The 19,584-nt window shown below is 47.1% G+C and overlaps 1 protein-coding gene across 2 annotated transcripts in view; it reads right to left on the reverse strand.

Annotated features, from left to right (window-relative positions):
* The window catches only part of LOC137353459 (SH3 domain-binding protein 1-like), a 104,584-nt gene that overhangs the window by 38,687 nt on the left and 46,313 nt on the right, over window positions 1–19,584 (reverse strand). The gene's annotated exons all lie outside the window — the stretch shown is intronic.

A 19,584-nucleotide genomic window follows, 5' to 3' on the forward strand; every position in this document is an offset into this window, starting at 1 on the left:
ATACTGACACACTCCAGAGTAATCCCTATAAATACTGCCACACTCCAGAGTAATCCCTATAAATACTGCCACACTCCAGTGTAATCCCTATAAATACTGACACACTCCAGAGTAATCCCTGTAAATACTGACACACTCCAGAGTAATCCCTGTAAATACTGACACACTCCAGTGTAATCCCTATAAATACTGCCACACTCCAGTGTAATCCCTATAAATACTGACACACTCCAGAGTAATCCCTATAAATACTGCAACACTCCAGAGTAATCTCTGTAAATACTGACACACTCCAGACTAATCCCTATAAATACTGACACACTCCAGAGTAATCCCTATAAATACTGACACACTCCTGGAGACCCCTGTGAATAATGACACACTTCTAGAGACCCCTGTAAATACTGACACACTCCAGAGTAATCCCTGTAAATACTGACAAACTCCTGGAGACCCCTGTGAATACTGACACACTTCTAGAGACCCCTGTAAATACTGAAACACTCCAGAGTAATCCCTGTAAATACTGACACACTCCTAGAGACCCCTGTAAATAGTGACACACTCCTGAGTAATCCTTGTAAATACTGACACACTCCCCGAGACTCCCTGAAAATACTGACACACTGCAGAGTGATCCCTGTAAATACTGACACACTTCTAGAGATGCCTGTAAATACTGAGACACTCCTAAGAAATCCCTGTCCATAATGACACACTCCCGGAGACCTCCTGTAAATACTGACACACTCCAGAGCAATCCCTGTAAATACTGACACACTCATAGAGACCCCTGTAATTGACACACTCCTAAGAAATCCCTGTAAATACTGACACACTCCCGGAGACCCCTGTGAATACTGACACACTTCTAGAGACCCCTATAAATACTGACACACTCCAGAGTAATCCCTGTAAATACTGACAAACTCCTGGAGACCCCTGTGAATACTGACACACTTCTAGAGACCCCTGTAAATACTGACACACTCCAGAGTAATCCCTGTAAATACTTTGTGGGCGGCACAGTGGCGCAGTGGTTAGCACCGCAGCCTCACAGCTCCAGCGACCCGGGTTCAATTCTGGGTACTGTCTGTGTGGAGTTTGCAAGTTCTCCCTGTGTCTGCGTGGGTTTTCTCCGGGTGCTCCGGTTTCCTCCCACAAGCCAAAAGACTTGCAGGTTGGTAGGTAAATTGGCCATTATAAATTGCCGCTAGTATAGGTAGGTGGTAGGGAAATATAGGGACAGGTGGGGATGTTTGGTAGGAATAGGGGATTAGTGTAGGATTAGTATAAATGGGTGGTTGATGGTCGGCACAGACTCGGTGGGCCGAAGGGCCTGTTTCAGTGCTGTATTTCTAAACTAAACTAAACTAAAAACTGACAAACTCCAGTGTAATCCCTATAGATACTGCCACACTCCAGAGTAATCCCCGTAAATACTGACACGCTCCAGAGTAATCCCTATAAATACTGCCACACTCCAGAGTAATCTATGTAAATACTGACACACTTCCAGAGTAATCCCTATAAATACTGACACACTCCAGAGTAATCCCTGTAAATACTGACACACTCCAGAGTAATCTATGTAAATACTGACACACTCCAGAGTAATCCCTATAAATACTGCAACACTCCAGAGTAATCCCTGTAAATACTGACACACTTCAGATTAATCCCTGTAAATACTGACACACTCCAGTGTAATCCCTATAAATACTGACACACTCCAGAGTAATCCCTGTGAATACTGACACACTCCAGTTGAATCCCTGTAAATACTGCCACACTCCAGAATAATCTCTGTAAATACTGACACACTCCAGAGTAATCCCTGTGAATACTGACACACTCCAGAGTAATCCCTGTAAATACTGACACACTCCAGAGTAATCCCTGTGAATACTGACACACTCCAGAGTAATCCCTGTAAATACTGACACACTCCAGAGTAATCCCTGTGAATACTGACACACTCCAGAGTAATCCCTGTAAATACTGACACACTCCAGAGTAATCCCTGTGAATACTGACACACTCCAGAGTAATCCCTGTGAATACTGACACACTCCAGAGTAATCCCTGTAAATACTGACACACTCCAGAGTAATCTATGTAAATACTGCCACACTCCAGAATAATCCTTGTAAATACTGACACACTCCAGAGTAATCCCTGTAAATACTGACACACTCCAGAGTAATCTATGTAAATACTGCCACACTCCAGAATAATCCCTATAAATACTGCCACACTCCAGAGTAATCCCTATAAATACTGACACACTCCAGAGTAATCCCTGTAAATACTGACACACTCCAGAGTAATCCCTATAAATACTGACACACTCCAGAGTAATCCCTATAAGTACTGCCACACTCCAGTGTAATCCCTATAAATACTGACACACTCCAGAGTAATCCCTGTAAATACTGACACACTCCAGAGTAATCTCTGTAAATACTGACACTCCAGAGTAATCCCTATAAATACTGCCACACTCCAGTGTAATCCCTATAAATACTGACACACTCCAGAGTAATCCCTGTAAATACTGACACACTCCAGAGTAATCCCTGTAAATACTGACACACTCCAGTGTAATCCCTATAAATACTGCCACACTCCAGTGTAATCCCTATAAATACTGACACACTCCAGAGTAATCCCTATAAATACTGACACACTCCAGAGTAATCCCTGTAAATACTGACACACTCCTGGAGACCCCTGTGAATACTGACACACTTCTAGAGACCCCTGTAAATACTGACACACTCCAGAGTAATCCCTGTAAATACTGACAAACTCCTGGAGACCCCTGTGAATACTGACACACTTCTAGAGACCCCTGTAAATACTGACACACTCCTAGAGACCGCTGTAAATAGTGACACACTCCTGAGTAATCCTTGTAAATACTGACACACTCCCCGAGACTCCCTGAAAATACTGACACACTGCAGAGTGATCCCTGTAAATACTGACACACTTCTAGAGATGCCTGTAAATACTGAGACACTCCTAAGAAATCCCTGTAAATAATGACACACTCCCGGAGACCTCCTGTAAATACTGACACACTCCAGAGCAATCCCTGTAAATACTGACACACTCATAGAGACCCCTGTAATTGACACACTCCTAAGAAATCCCTGTAAATACTGACACACTCCCGGAGACCCCTGTGAATACTGACACACTTCTAGAGACCCCTATAAATACTGACACACTCCAGAGTAATCCCTGTAAATACTGACAAACTCCTGGAGACCCCTGTGAATACTGACACACTTCTGGAGACCCCTGTAAATACTGACACACTCCAGTGTAATCCCTATAAATACTGACACACTCCAGAGTAATCCCTTTAAATACTGACACACTCCAGAGTAATCCCTGTAAATACTGACACACTCCAGTGTAATCCCTATAAATACTGCCACACTCCAGTGTAATCCCTATAAATACTGACACACTCCAGAGTAATCCATATAAATACTGACACACTCCAGAGTAATCCCTGTAAATACTGACACACTCCTGGAGACCCCTGTGAATACTGACACACTTCTAGAGACCCCTGTAAATACTGACACACTGCAGAGTGATCCCTGTAAATACTGACACACTTCTAGAGATGCCTGTAAATACTGAGACACTCCTAAGAAATCCCTGTAAATAATGACACACTCCCGGAGACCTCCTGTAAATACTGACACACTCCAGAGCAATCCCTGTAAATACTGACACACTCATAGAGACCCCTGTAATTGACACACTCCTAAGAAATCCCTGTAAATACTGACACACTCCCGGAGACCCCTGTGAATACTGACACACTTCTAGAGACCCCTATAAATACTGACACACTCCAGAGCAATCCCTGTAAATACTGACACACTCCCCGAGACTCCCTGAAAATACTGACACACTGCAGAGTGATCCCTGTAAATACTGACACACTTCTAGAGACCCCTGTAAATACTGCACACTCCCCGAGACTCCCTGAAAATACTGACACACTCCAGAGTAATCCCTATAAATACTGACACACTCCAGAGTAATGTCTGTAAGTACTGACACACTCCAGAGTAATCCCTATAAATACTGCCACACTCCAGAGTAATCTCTTTAAACACTGACACACTCCAGAGTAATCCCTATAAATACTGCCACACTCCAGAGTAATCTCTGTAAATACTGACACACTCCAGAGTAATCCCTATAAATACTGCCACACTCCAGAGTAATCTCTGTAAATACTGACACACTCCAGAGTAATCCCTATAAATACTGCAACACTCCAGAGTAATCTCTGTAAATACTGACACACTCCAGACTAATCCCTATAAATACTGACACACTCCAGAGTAATCCCTGTAAATACTGACACACTCCTGGAGACCCCTGTGAATACTGACACACTTCTAGAGACCCCTGTAAATACTGACACACTCCAGAGTAATCCCTGTAAATACTGACAAACTCCTGGAGACCCCTGTGAATACTGACACACTTCTAGAGACCCCTGTAAATACTGACACACTCCAGAGTAATCCCTGTAAATACTGACACACTCCTAGAGACCCCTGTAAATGGTGACACACTCCTGAGTAATCCTTGTAAATACTGACACACTCCCCGAGACTCCCTGAAAATACTGACACACTGCGGAGTGATCCCTGTAAATACTGACACACTTCTAGAGATGCCTGTAAATACTGAGACACTCCTAAGAAATCCCTGTAAATAATGACACACTCCCGGAGACCTCCTGTAAATACTGACACACTCCAGAGCAATCCCTGTAAATACTGACACACTCATCGAGTCCCCTGTAATTGACACACTCCTAAGAAATCCCTGTAAATACTGACACACTCCCGGAGACCCCTGTGAATACTGACACACTTCTAGAGACCCCTATAAATACTGACACACTCCAGAGTAATCCCTGTAAATACTGACAAACTCCTGGAGACCCCTGTGAATACTGACACACTTCTAGAGACCCCTGTAAATACTGACACACTCCAGAGTAATCCCTGTAAATACTGACACACTCCAGTGTAATCCCTATAAATACTGACACACTCCAGAGTAATCTCTGTAAATACTGACACACTCCAGAGTAATCCCTATAAATACTGACACACTCCAGAGTAATCTCTGTAAATACTGACACACTCCAGAGTAATCCCTATAAATACTGCCACACTCCAGTGTAATCCCTATAAATACTGCCACACTCCAGAGTAATCTCTGTAAATACTGACACACTCCAGAGTAATCCCTATAAATACTGACACACTCCAGAGTAATCCCTGTAAATACTGACACACACCTGGAGACCCCTGTGAATACTGACACACTTCTAGAGACCCCTGTAAATACTGACACACTCCAGAGTAATCCCTGTAAATACTGACAAACTCCAGTGTAATCCCTATAAATACTGCCACACTCCAGAGTAATCTATGTAAATACTGACACACTTCCAGAGTAATCCCTATAAATACTGACACACTCCAGAGTAATCCATGTAAATACTGACACACTCCAGTGTAATCTATGTAAATACTGACACACTCCAGAGTAATCCCTATAAATACTGACACACTCCAGAGTAATCCCTGTAAATACTGACACACTCCAGAGTAATCCCTGTAAATACTGACACACTCCTGGAGACCCCTGTGAATACTGACACACTTCTAGAGACCCCTGTGAATACTGACACACTTCAGATTAATCCCTGTAAATACTGACACACTCCAGTGTAATCCCTATAAATACTGACACACTCCAGAGTAATCCCTGTGAATACTGACACACTCCAGTGTAATCCCTGTAAATACTGCCACACTCCAGAATAATCTCTGTAAATACTGACACACTCCAAAGTAATCCCTGTGAATACTGACACACTCCAGAGTAATCCCTGTAAATACTGACACACTCCAGAGTAATCCCTGTGAATACTGACACACTCCAGAGTAATCCCTGTAAATACTGACACACTCCAGAGTAATCCCTGTGAATACTGACACACTCCAGAGTAATCCCTGTGAATACTGACACACTCCAGAGTAATCCCTGTAAATACTGACACACTCCAGTGTAATCCCTATAAATACTGCCACACTCCAGAATAATCTCTGTAAATACTGACACACTCCAGAGTAATCCCTGTAAATACTGACACACTCCAGAGTAATCTATGTAAATACTGACACACTCCAGAGTAATCCCTGTAAATACTGACACACTCCAGCGTAATCTATGTAAATACTGCCACACTCCAGAATAATCTCTGTAAATACTGACACACTCCAGAGTAATCCCTGTGAATACTGACACACTCCAGAGTAATCCCTGTAAATACTGACACACTCCAGTGTAATCCCTATAAATACTGCCACACTCCAGAGTAATCCCTATAAATACTGACACACTCCAGAGTAATCCCTGTAAATACTGACACACTCCAGAGTAATCCCTATAAATACTGACACACGCCAGAGTAATCCCTATAAATACTGCCACACTCCAGTGTAATCCCTATAAATACTGACACACTCCGGAGTAATCCCTGTAAATACTGACACACTCCAGAGTAATCCCTGTAAATACTGACACACTCCAGTGTAATCCCTATAAATACTGCCACACTCCAGTGTAATCCCTATAAATACTGACACACTCCAGAGTAATCCCTATAAATACTGCAACACTCCAGAGTAATCTCTGTAAATACTGACACACTCCAGACTAATCCCTATAAATACTGACACACTCCAGAGTCATCCCTGTAAATACTGACACACTCCTGGAGACCCCTGTGAATACTGACACACTTCTAGAGACCCCTGTAAATACTGACACACTCCAGAGTAATCCCTGTAAATACAGACAAACTCCTGGAGACCCCTGTGAATACTGACACACTTCTAGAGACCCCTGTAAATACTGAAACACTCCAGAGTAATCCCTGTAAATACTGACACACTCCTAGAGACCCCTGTAAATAATGACACACTCCTGAGTAATCCCTGTAAATACTGACACACTCCAGAGTAATCCCTGTAAATACTGACACACTCCTGGAGACCCCTGAATACTGACACACTTCTAGAGACCCCTGTGAATACTGACACACTTCAGATTAATCCCTGTAAATACTGACACACTCCAGTGTAATCCCTATAAATACTGACACACTCCAGAGTAATCCCTGTGAATACTGACACACTCCAGTGTAATCCCTGTAAATACTGCCACACTCCAGAATAATCTCTGTAAATACTGACACACTCCAGAGTAATCCCTGTGAATACTGACACACTCCAGAGTAATCCCTGTAAATACTGACACACTCCAGAGTAATCCCTGTGAATACTGACACACTCCAGAGTAATCCCTGTAAATACTGACACACTCCAGAGTAATCCCTGTAAATACTGACACACTCCAGTGTAATCCCTATAAATACTGACACACTCCAGAGTAATCCCTGTGAATACTGACACACTCCAGAGTAATCCCTGTAAATACTGACACACTCCAGAGTAATCCCTGTGAATACTGACACACTCCAGAGTAATCCCTGTGAATACTGACACACTCCAGAGTAATCCCTGTAAATACAGACAAACTCCTGGAGACCCCTGTGAATACTGACACACTTCTAGAGACCCCTGTAAATACTGAAACACTCCAGAGTAATCCCTGTAAATACTGACACACTCCTAGAGACCCCTGTAAATAATGACACACTCCTGAGTAATCCCTGTAAATACTGACACACTCCAGAGTAATCCCTGTAAATACTGACACACTCCTGGAGACCCCTGAATACTGACACACTTCTAGAGACCCCTGTGAATACTGACACACTTCAGATTAATCCCTGTAAATACTGACACACTCCAGTGTAATCCCTATAAATACTGACACACTCCAGAGTAATCCCTGTGAATACTGACACACTCCAGTGTAATCCCTGTAAATACTGCCACACTCCAGAATAATCTCTGTAAATACTGACACACTCCAGAGTAATCCCTGTGAATACTGACACACTCCAGAGTAATCCCTGTAAATACTGACACACTCCAGAGTAATCCCTGTGAATACTGACACACTCCAGAGTAATCCCTGTAAATACTGACACACTCCAGAGTAATCCCTGTAAATACTGACACACTCCAGTGTAATCCCTATAAATACTGACACACTCCAGAGTAATCCCTGTGAATACTGACACACTCCAGAGTAATCCCTGTAAATACTGACACACTCCAGAGTAATCCCTGTGAATACTGACACACTCCAGAGTAATCCCTGTGAATACTGACACACTCCAGAGTAATCCCTGTAAATACTGACACACTCCAGTGTAATCCCTATAAATACTGCCACACTCCAGAATAATCTCTGTAAATACTGACACACTCCAGAGTAATCGCTGTAAGTACTGACACACTCCAGAGTAATCTATGTAAATACTGACACACTCCAGAGTAATCCCTGTAAATACTGACACACTCCAGAGTAATCTATGTAAATACTGACACACTCCAGTGTAATCCCTATAAATACTGCCACACTCCAGAGTAATCCCTATAAATACTGACACACTCCAGAGTAATCCCTGTAAATACTGACACACTCCAGAGTAATCCCTATAAATACTGACACACTCCAGAGTAATCCCTATAAATACTGACACACTCCAGAGTAATCCCTGTAAATACTGACACACTCCAGAGTAATCCCTGTAAATACTGACACACTCCAGTGTAATCCCTATAAATACTGCCACACTCCAGTGTAATCCCTATAAATACTGACACACTCCAGAGTAATCCCTATAAATACTGCAACACTCCAGAGTAATCTCTGTAAATACTGACACACTCCAGACTAATCCCTATAAATACTGACACACTCCAGAGTAATCCCTATAAATACTGACACACTCCTGGAGACCCCTGTGAATAATGACACACTTCTAGAGACCCCTGTAAATACTGACACACTCCAGAGTAATCCCTGTAAATACTGACAAACTCCTGGAGACCCCTGTGAATACTGACACACTTCTAGAGACCCCTGTAAATACTGAAACACTCCAGAGTAATCCCTGTAAATACTGACACACTCCTAGAGACCCCTGTAAATAGTGACACACTCCTGAGTAATCCTTGTAAATACTGACACACTCCCCGAGACTCCCTGAAAATACTGACACACTGCAGAGTGATCCCTGTAAATACTGACACACTTCTAGAGATGCCTGTAAATACTGAGACACTCCTAAGAAATCCCTGTCCATAATGACACACTCCCGGAGACCTCCTGTAAATACTGACACACTCCAGAGCAATCCCTGTAAATACTGACACACTCATAGAGACCCCTGTAATTGACACACTCCTAAGAAATCCCTGTAAATACTGACACACTCCCGGAGACCCCTGTGAATACTGACACACTTCTAGAGACCCCTATAAATACTGACACACTCCAGAGTAATCCCTGTAAATACTGACAAACTCCTGGAGACCCCTGTGAATACTGACACACTTCTAGAGACCCCTGTAAATACTGACACACTCCAGAGTAATCCCTGTAAATACTTTGTGGGCGGCACAGTGGCGCAGTGGTTAGCACCGCAGCCTCACAGCTCCAGCGACCCGGGTTCAATTCTGGGTACTGTCTGTGTGGAGTTTGCAAGTTCTCCCTGTGTCTGCGTGGGTTTTCTCCGGGTGCTCCGGTTTCCTCCCACAAGCCAAAAGACTTGCAGTTTGGTAGGTAAATTGGCCATTATAAATTGCCGCTAGTATAGGTAGGTGGTAGGGAAATATAGGGACAGGTGGGGATGTTTGGTAGGAATAGGGGATTAGTGTAGGATTAGTATAAATGGGTGGTTGATGGTCGGCACAGACTCGGTGGGCCGAAGGGCCTGTTTCAGTGCTGTATTTCTAAACTAAACTAAACTAAAAACTGACAAACTCCAGTGTAATCCCTATAAATACTGCCACACTCCAGAGTAATCTATGTAAATACTGACACACTTCCAGAGTAATCCCTATAAATACTGACACACTCCAGAGTAATCCCTGTAAATACTGACACACTCCAGAGTAATCTATGTAAATACTGACACACTCCAGAGTAATCCCTATAAATACTGCAACACTCCAGAGTAATCCCTGTAAATACTGACACACTTCAGATTAATCCCTGTAAATACTGACACACTCCAGTGTAATCCCTATAAATACTGACACACTCCAGAGTAATCCCTGTGAATACTGACACACTCCAGTGTAATCCCTGCAAATACTGCCACACTCCAGAATAATCTCTGTAAATACTGACACACTCCAGAGTAATCCCTGTGAATACTGACACACTCCAGAGTAATCCCTGTGAATACTGACACACTCCAGAGTAATCCCTGTAAATACTGACACACTCCAGAGTAATCTATGTAAATACTGCCACACTCCAGAATAATCCTTGTAAATACTGACACACTCCAGAGTAATCCCTGTGAATACTGACACACTCCAGAGTAATCCCTGTAAATACTGACACACTCCAGTGTAATCCCTATAAATACTGCCACACTCCAGAGTAATCCCTATAAATACTGACACACTCCAGAGTAATCCCTGTAAATACTGACACACTCCAGAGTAATCCCTATAAATACTGACACACTCCAGAGTAATCCCTATAAGTACTGCCACACTCCAGTGTAATCCCTATAAATACTGACACACTCCAGAGTAATCCCTGTAAATACTGACACACTCCAGAGTAATCTCTATAAATACTGACACTCCAGAGTAATCCCTATAAATACTGCCACACTCCAGTGTAATCCCTATAAATACTGACACACTCCAGAGTCATCCCTGTAAATACTGACACACTCCAGAGTAATCCCTGTAAATACTGACACACTCCAGTGTAATCCCTATAAATACTGCCACACTCCAGTGTAATCCCTATAAATACTGACACACTCCAGAGTACATAGAACATAGAGAACATAGAAAAATACAGCACAGAACAGGCCCTTCGGCCCACGATGTTGTGCCGATCCTTTGTCCTCTGTCAAGGACAATTTAATCTATACCCCATCATTCTCCTTTATCCATATACCTATCTAAAAGCCGTTTGAAAGTCCCTAAAGTTTCTGACTCAACAACTTCCCCAGGCAAGGCATTCCATGCCCCGACCACTCTCTGGGTAAAGAACCTTCCCCTGACATCCCCCTTATATCTCCCACCCTTCACCTTAAATTTATGACCCCTTGTAACGCTTTGCTCCACCCGGGGAAAAAGTTTCTGACTGTCTACCCTATGTATTCCCCTGATCATCTTATAAACCTCTATCATGTCACCCCTCATCCTTCTCCGTTCTAATGAGAAGAGGCCTAGAATGTTCAGCCTTTCCTCGTAAGACTTATTCTCCATTCCAGGCAACATCCTGGTAAATCTCCTCTGCACCCTCTCCAAGGCTTCCACATCCTTCCTAAAATGAGGCGACCAGAACTGCACACAGTACTCCAAGTAATTCACAGTAATCCCTATAAATACTGACACACTCCAGAGTAATCCCTGTAAATACTGACACACTCCTGGAGACCCCTGTGAATACTGACACACTTCTAGAGACCCCTGTAAATACTGACACACTCCAGAGTAATCCCTGTAAATACTGACAAACTCCTGGAGACCCCTGTGAATACTGACACACTTCTAGAGACCCCTGTAAATACTGACACACTCCTAGAGACCCCTGTAAATAGTGACACACTCCTGAGTAATCCTTGTAAATACTGACACACTCCCCGAGACTCCCTGAAAATACTGACACACTGCAGAGTGATCCCTGTAAATACTGACACACTTCTAGAGATGCCTGTAAATACCGAGACACTCCTAAGAAATCCCTGTAAATAATGACACACTCCCGGAGACCTCCTGTAAATACTGACACACTCCAGAGCAATCCCTGTAAATACTGACACACTCATAGAGACCCCTGTAATTGACACACTCCTAAGAAATCCCTGTAAATACTGACACACTCCCGGAGACCCCTGTGAATACTGACACACTTCTAGAGACCCCTATAAATACTGACACACTCCAGAGTAATCCCTGTAAATACTGACAAACTCCTGGAGACCCCTGTGAATACTGACACACTTCTGGAGACCCCTGTAAATACTGACACACTCCAGTGTAATCCCTATAAATACTGACACACTCCAGTGTAATCCCTGTAAATACTGACACACTCCAGAGTAATCCCTGTAAATACTGACACACTCCAGTGTAATCCCTATAAATACTGCCACACTCCAGTGTAATCCCTATAAATACTGACACACTCCAGAGTAATCCATATAAATACTGACACACTCCAGAGTAATCCCTGTAAATACTGACACACTCCTGGAGACCCCTGTGAATACTGACACACTTCTAGAGACCCCTGTAAATACTGACACACTCCAGAGTAATCCCTGTAAATACTGACAAACTCCTGGAGACCCCTGTGAATACTGACACACTTCTAGAGACCCCTGTAAATACTGACACACTCCTAGAGACCCCTGTAAATAGTGACACACTCCTGAGTAATCCTTGTAAATACTGACACACTCCCCGAGACTCCCTGAAAATACTGACACACTGCAGAGTGATCCCTGTAAATACTGACACACTTCTAGAGATGCCTGTAAATACTGAGACACTCCTAAGAAATCCCTGTAAATAATGACACACTCCCGGAGACCTCCTGTAAATACTGACACACTCCAGAGCAATCCCTGTAAATACTGACACACTCATCGAGACCCCTGTAATTGACACACTCCTAAGAAATCCCTGTAAATACTGACACACTCCCGGAGACCCCTGTGAATACTGACACACTTCTAGAGACCCCTATAAATACTGACACACTCCAGAGTAATCCCTGTAAATACTGACAAACTCCTGGAGACCCCTGTGAATACTGACACACTTCTGGAGACCCCTGTAAATACTGACACACTCCAGAGTAATCCCTGTAAATACTGACACACTCCTAGAGACCCCTGTAAATAGTGACACACTCCTGAGTAATCCCTGTAAATACTGACACACTCCCCGAGACTCCCTGAAAATACTGACACACTGCAGAGTGATCCCTGTAAATACTGACACACTTCTAGAGATGCCTGTAAATACTGAGACACTCCTAAGAAATCCCTGTAAATAATGACACACTCCCGGAGACCTCCTGTAAATACTGACACACTCCAGAGCAATCCCTGTAAATACTGACACACTCAGAGACCCCTGTAATTGACACACTCCTAAGAAATCCCTGTAAATACTGACACACTCCCGGAGACTCCCTGTAAATACTGACACACTCCAGAGCAATCCCTGTAAATACTGACACACTCCCCGAGACCCTGAAAATACTGACACACTGCAGAGTGATCCCTGTAAATACTGACACACTTCTAGAGACCCCTGTAAATACTGACACACTCCTAAGAAATCCCTGTGTATAATGACACACTCCCGGAGACCTCCTGTAAATACTGGCACACTCCGGAGACTCCCTGTAAATATGGACACACTCCAGAGTAATCCCTGTAAATACTGACACACTCCTGGAGACCCCCTTTAAACACTGACACACTCCCCGGGGACCCCCACTGTAAATACTGACACACTTCCGGAGACCCCCTGTAAATACTGACACACTCCTAAGTAATCCCTGTAAATACTGACACACTCCTGGACACCCCCTGTAAATACTGACACACTCCAGAGTAAAACCTGTAAATACTGACACACCCCTAGAGACCCCTGTAAATACTGACACACTCCTAAGTAATCCCTGTAAATACTGACACACTCCTGGGGACTCCCTGTAAATAATAACACACTCCTAAGTAATCCCTGTAAATCCTGACACACTCCCGGAGATTTCCTGTAAATACTGACACACTCCCAGAGACCCCCTGTAAATACTGACACACTCCTGAGTAATCCCTGTAAATACTGACACACTCCCGGAGACCCCCTGTCAATACTGACACACTCCCCGGGGACCCCCCCTGTAAATACAGACACACTCCTGGAGATCCCCTGTAAATACTGACACACTCCCGAGGACTCCCCCTGTAAATACTGACACACTCCAGGAGAACCTCTGTAAACACTGTAAACACTGACACACTCCTGGAAAACCCCTTTAAATACTAACACACACACTCCCGGGGACTCCTTGTAAATACTGACACACTCCTGGAGAACCTCTGTAAATACTGGTACACTCCCGGAGACCCCCTTTAAATACTGACACTCCCCAGGGACCCCCCCTGTAAATACTCACACTCCCCAGGGACTCCCCCTGTAAATACTGACACACTCCCGGAGACCCCCTTTAAATACTGACACTCCCCAGGGACCCCCCCTGTAAATACTGACACACTCCCCAGGGATCCCCCCTGTAAATACTGACACACTCCCCGGGGACCCATGGAAATACTGACACACTCCCGGAGACCCCCTGTAAATACTGACACACTCCCCAGGGACCTCCTGTAAATACTGACACACTCCCGGAGACCCCCTGTAAATACTGACACACTCCCCAGGGACCTCCTGTAAATACTGACACACTCCCGGAGACCCCCTGTAAATACTCACACACTCCCCGGGGACCTCCTGTAAATACTGACACACTCCCCGGGGACCTCCTGTAAATACTGACACACTCCCCAGGGACCTCCTGTAAATACTGACACACTCCCCGGGGACCTCCTGTAAATACTGACACACTCCCGGAGACCCCCTGTAAATACTGACACACTCCCCGGGGACCTCCTGTAACTACTGACAGTCTTTTTTTCAGGAGTGGTGCAGAGAAAAGGGAGAGAGTTGAGGTAAATGTAAAATGGTCACATGAGTCTAAATGACACACTGGGATGGTTTTACATCTTTACAGGGGCAGCATTCTGGCAGATTACACCAGCATCCCAGAATAGAAGTGGCCTGTTTTGCATTTCATCGGGTTCCGTTATGGGTAGGTGACTCAATGCGACAGATGAGGGAACTCGGAACTCCAGCGACTGTCACTGAAGTTGGTTTGTGACTAGACAGCAGGTGGCACTGTGGGACAGAATTACAATCTTCTCAACCCTGGGTTAAAATCTGAATTTGGGTTCAGACTGAACGGATGGAATGCAGAGGTAGACTGCTGCAAGGAACCTCCCAATCCCTCGTTGTTTTTCCACAATTTCCACAAATAGATGGCAAAAGGTCAGTAAAATCTCTGTGGAAACTCCAGGAGTTATACACTGTCACAAACATTCCCAGGGCAGGTACAACACGTGTTAGATACAGAGTAAAGATCCCTCCACACTATCCCATCAAACACTCCCAGGACAGGTACAGCACGGGTTAGATACAGAGTAAAGCTCCCTCTACACTGTCCCATCAAACACTCCCATGAAACACTCCCAGGACAGGTACAGCACGGGTTAGATACAGAGTAAGGCTCCCTCTACACTGTCCCCATCAAACACTCCCAGGACAGGTACAGCACGGGGTTAGATACAGAGTAAAGCTCCCTCTACACTGTCCCCATCAAACACTCCCAGGACAGGTACAGCACGGGGTTAGATACAGAGTAAAGCTCCCTCTACACTGTCCCCATCAAACACTCCCAGGACAGGTACAGCACGGGGGTTAGATACAGAGTAAAGCTCCCTAAAAAAAGAAAAAAAAAAACGAAAAAAAAAAAAACGGGTTAGATACAGAGTCAAGCTCCCTCCACACTGTCCCATCAAACACTCCCAGGACAGGGACAGCACAGGGATTGTCAATTTGGAGCACTTCCTGCCAGCAATCAGGGGGAGCAGCTGCACCTGTGTTGCAGCAATTGCACAGTGGAGACTGCAGCAACTGGGGAGAGGAGAGTGGAATAACTGCAAAGAGGTGACTGCAGAGTGCAGACAGCTGCATTTACTGTGGAACTGTTGCACTTTTTCAAGACTAAGAAGACCTGAGAGTCATTTTGGAGAGGTGGGTGTTGGAGCACCAGAGAACTGTTGGTTGTTTGGACTGTTGGGGGAGGGAGAAGGCACCGGAAGATCCAGGGGTGGGGCTGCCAAATTCTATAGGGAGCCCCTGTACTAACTCTTGTGTTTATCTGCCATCCTACACAAAAGGGGCTCCCTCCCCACCCCCAACTGTGTGGCTCGGGACGGCTGGAGCTGCCCGGCTGAAGAAAATCCTTATACAACAACAGAAAAGGGAGAGAACCGGGCGGCTCTTACCGACCCGGGCGAAGAACCCTCCCCTAACTGAAAGAGTGGAGTGTCGACTCTGCAGGAAGGTGCTCCAACCACCAATTGAAGTGTAACATCCTTGCAGCTGTTCTCTCTCTTCCATCACTCGGCCACCTATCCTCTCCTCTCCTTGTCCTTTTCAGCCCTATCCTCCTCTATTCCCATCCCCCCCTCCCCCATCATATTGTTTGTGTTTAAGAAAACTGTCGTGTGCTTTGTTTCTTGGGGGTGGGCGTAGCTCTGCGACCCCATGGCAAGCCCCTCTTCGCCTGTGGCGGGGCCTTCCCGTTCATATGCTGCTGCGGCTGCTGCAGCTGCACCTGTTGCCCCGTCACCGTTTGCTTTATTAACATCGAAGCATGGGGTCAAGAGCTACGTCCACCCGAACATGACTATCGAGGCATGCGTGAAAGCAATGGCTGAGGTTGTCGGCCCTTCGGCCATTGTTGCAGCCTCTAAAATGTACGGGAAGGCAGTGTTTTTCCTGAAGACCGAGCGGGCGGTGTCCCTGGCTCTGAGCAAGGGGCTCACCGTGGGCGGGACCTTTCTGCCAGTGGACCCCCTGGAGGCCACTGCGCAAAGGCTCATTCTATCCAATGTCCCGCCCTTCATTCCTGGTGAGCTCCTCCTTCCCCCCCTGCACCATCTGGGGGAGGTAAAGACGGGGCTCACCCCAGTCCTGCTCGGTCTTCGGGAGAACAGCCTCCGACACGTCTACTCCTTCCGCCGCCAGTTATTCATGCAGCTGGCGCGGGAGGAGGTGACAGAGGGCCACTTTTATGTAGAATTCCAGGGGACGGCCTACCGCGTCTTCTGGACCTTGGACGGGGTGCGGTGCCATGTCTGTAAGGGGGTGGGGCATGTTCGTAAGAACTGCCCCAACCTCCCGGCTGCCAACTCCAACTCGGCGGCCCAGGGTGGCGACGCTGCACCTCCTCCCACCCCCCCTACACCACCACCAGATACCATTCAGTCGGTACCAGAGGCTGTGGTTTTCACGGCCTCCGGCAGGGAGGGCGGTGACCGTCCAAGTGGAAGGAAGGCGCGGAGGAGAAATAAACATCGAGAGGCGCGTCCCCGGACACCGTGACACTACCCGAGCCTGAGCTCAGCCCAAGGCCCGATCTCGGGAAGTCAACTTGCTCCAGGGCTGGGCTCCGGCCCAGGGTGAATAAAAAAAAGGAGAGTGTGGAGGTGGAGGCCTCTGATGATATGGAGGTCTCTGAGCCTCCGCACACAACTGGGAAAAAGAGGAGAAGGCACCCCTCCACAGAGGTAACAAGGGGCCCTGAGGCGCAGGGCCCATCTGTTGGAGGGGAGCTGTCTCCTGTTTCGGGTCACCAGGTTTCCCCTACCGCCACCACCAAGGCTGCAAAGTCCGGGCAGGAGCACTCTATTCCTCAGGATGGAGGGGAGGGGAAGGCCCCGGTACTTGAGGCCCCTCCTGAAGGAGGAAGTGGGGCCCTGCTTGTGGTGGGGGAGCCTGGGGACGCCGCCCATTCTGCCACTGCTACTGGGTCGGGTGCCCTGAATGAAGGGGAGGGCGAGGCCCCAGAGGGTCGGGCATCCCAGCCGGAGTCCACCACCAACCAGGAGACACCCGACCCAGTTATAACTGAGAATGCTGCCCCATCTGCTGGGCCTGTGGGTGCTGGCGGAGCGGGAGATAGCCTCCTCCCTCCGCCTCCAGTCTCGGCTCCGGCTGGTTTCCCGGAGTCCGGAACATCTGTCTCCCCTGGACCACTCATTGGCCTGGGGACGGAGGTGGAGGGGGGTCCTGAACCGCTGGTGCCTACAGGCTCCAGTTTCACAATAGAACCCAGAGAGATCCTGGGGGTGGGATCGTGACGGAGGCGGGACCAGCTGGCGCGGCTGGGACGTCCGCCCCACTGTGTTTGGTAGATGTGTCGGCCGCTGGCGGTGACGACCCGGAGGAGGATGGGGATTCGGTGCGGGGCACGGAGGATGATCTTGATTCCATCGCCAGTGAGGTGGTGGAGTCCCTCGTGCCTCCCACCGAATCTCCTCTCATCCCCACGGCGGAACTCCGGGATTTCCTCGCGACTTGCAGGGGTTGCCGCAATAAAGTTCAGCTGGCCCTCGACCGTTGGTCGAATCTGGCGCTGATCATACAGTCCGTCCGTGCCGCCCTTAAGATAGCGGGCAAGCGCGCGGACGTGAAACTGGTTGAGAGGCGCTGTTTTAATGTGTTCCTCAATGGGTTGCTGGGGGAGTGGAGGGCCAGGTGCACCCACTCCCTCCTCACAGTGAGGTGTTTGTGACGGGTTTCAATTACCTTTGACATGAAGATAACCATAGCCAGCCTCAACATCAACGGCAGCAGAGGGGCTCACCGCAGATTTCACAATCTCTCAGTCCTTAGGGAAGGGAGATACGTGGTGAGCTTTCTGCAGGAAACCCACACCGTTCTGGGAGACGAAGCCACCTGGCTCCTGGAGTGGCAGGGTGGGGTCTACATGAGTCACTTCACCCCTATTTCTAGTGGGGTGGCTATCTTGTTGGCCCCGACTTTTCAGCCGGAGATCTTGGGGGTCAAGGAGCTAGTGCCGGGCCGCTTGCTCCACCTCGCCGTTCGCCTGGGTAGCGTGCCGCTCCACTTTGTGAACGTGTACGCGCCCAGGCCCGGCACGTTGCAAGCGCGCTTCTTTGAAGAAGTGTCCGCTCTCTTGAGCTCCATCGATAGCGGCGAGTGCATCATCCTCGGGGGGGATTTTAACTGCACCCTCGAGGTGGGGGATCGCTCCGGTCCCCAGCGCGGCCAAGCGTCGGTGGAGAAGTTGAGGGGACTGATCAGCTCCCTTAACTTGGTGGACGTCTGGCGGAATCTCCATCCCGACTCCAGCGCCTTCACGTGGAGGTCTGGAGGAGGGGGGTCGCGAATAGACCGCCTCTACATTTCGCAGGCGTACGTCTCCCGCGTTTCGGCGGCCTCCATGCGGCTGGTGCCGTGCTCGGACCACCACCTGGTGTGGGCGGAGTTTACTCCGCTCCGCACGCGGGCGGGGTCCGCGTACTGGCACTTTAACAACCGGCTGCTGGAGGACGTGCGATTTCGGGACTCGTTCTGTCGATTCTGGGCCGACTGGAGAAGGAAGCAGGGGGGCTTCCCCTCCTTGAGGCTATGGTGGGATGTGGGCAAGACTCACATCCGCGTCTTCTGTCAGGAGTACGCGAAG

Source organism: Heterodontus francisci, chromosome 41, assembly GCF_036365525.1.
Source record: "Heterodontus francisci isolate sHetFra1 chromosome 41, sHetFra1.hap1, whole genome shotgun sequence".
Taxonomy (NCBI): Eukaryota; Metazoa; Chordata; class Chondrichthyes; order Heterodontiformes; family Heterodontidae; genus Heterodontus; species Heterodontus francisci.